This window comes from Eimeria mitis, genomic scaffold, assembly GCF_000499745.2.
Source record: "Eimeria mitis Houghton genomic scaffold, Emh_scaff258, whole genome shotgun sequence".
In the NCBI taxonomy this organism is placed as follows: domain Eukaryota; phylum Apicomplexa; class Conoidasida; order Eucoccidiorida; family Eimeriidae; genus Eimeria; species Eimeria mitis.
The window spans coordinates 10,125-10,379 of record NW_013570921.1 but is presented as its reverse complement, the minus strand read 5'-3'; the positions used below and the strand labels follow the sequence as shown (position 1 = coordinate 10,379).

The 255-nt window shown below is 57.3% G+C and overlaps 1 protein-coding gene across 1 annotated transcript in view; it reads right to left on the bottom strand.

Moving 5' to 3' along the window:
• EMH_0005680 (uncharacterized protein) overlaps positions 1 to 255 on the bottom strand; it is a gene marked incomplete at both ends in the record, with an annotated part of 12,040 nt that overhangs the window by 6,984 nt on the left and 4,801 nt on the right. The gene's annotated exons all lie outside the window — the stretch shown is intronic.

The window sequence follows — 255 nt, the reverse complement described above, 5'->3', positions numbered from 1 at the left end:
GCAGCAGAGGGAGAACCAGCAGCAGCAGCAACAGCAGCAGACAGAAAACCAGAAGCAGCAGCAGCAGCAGAGGGAGAAGCAGCAACACGAGCAGCAGCAGAGGAAGGTCTAGCAGCATCAACAACAACGACAAACACAGCCGCAGCAACAGCATCATCAGCATCAGCAGCAGCAGCACCAGCAGCAGCAGCAGCAGCAGCAGCAGCTGCAACAATACCCGCTTGGCTCCTGGCTTGCTGCGAGCTTAGAAAGGGA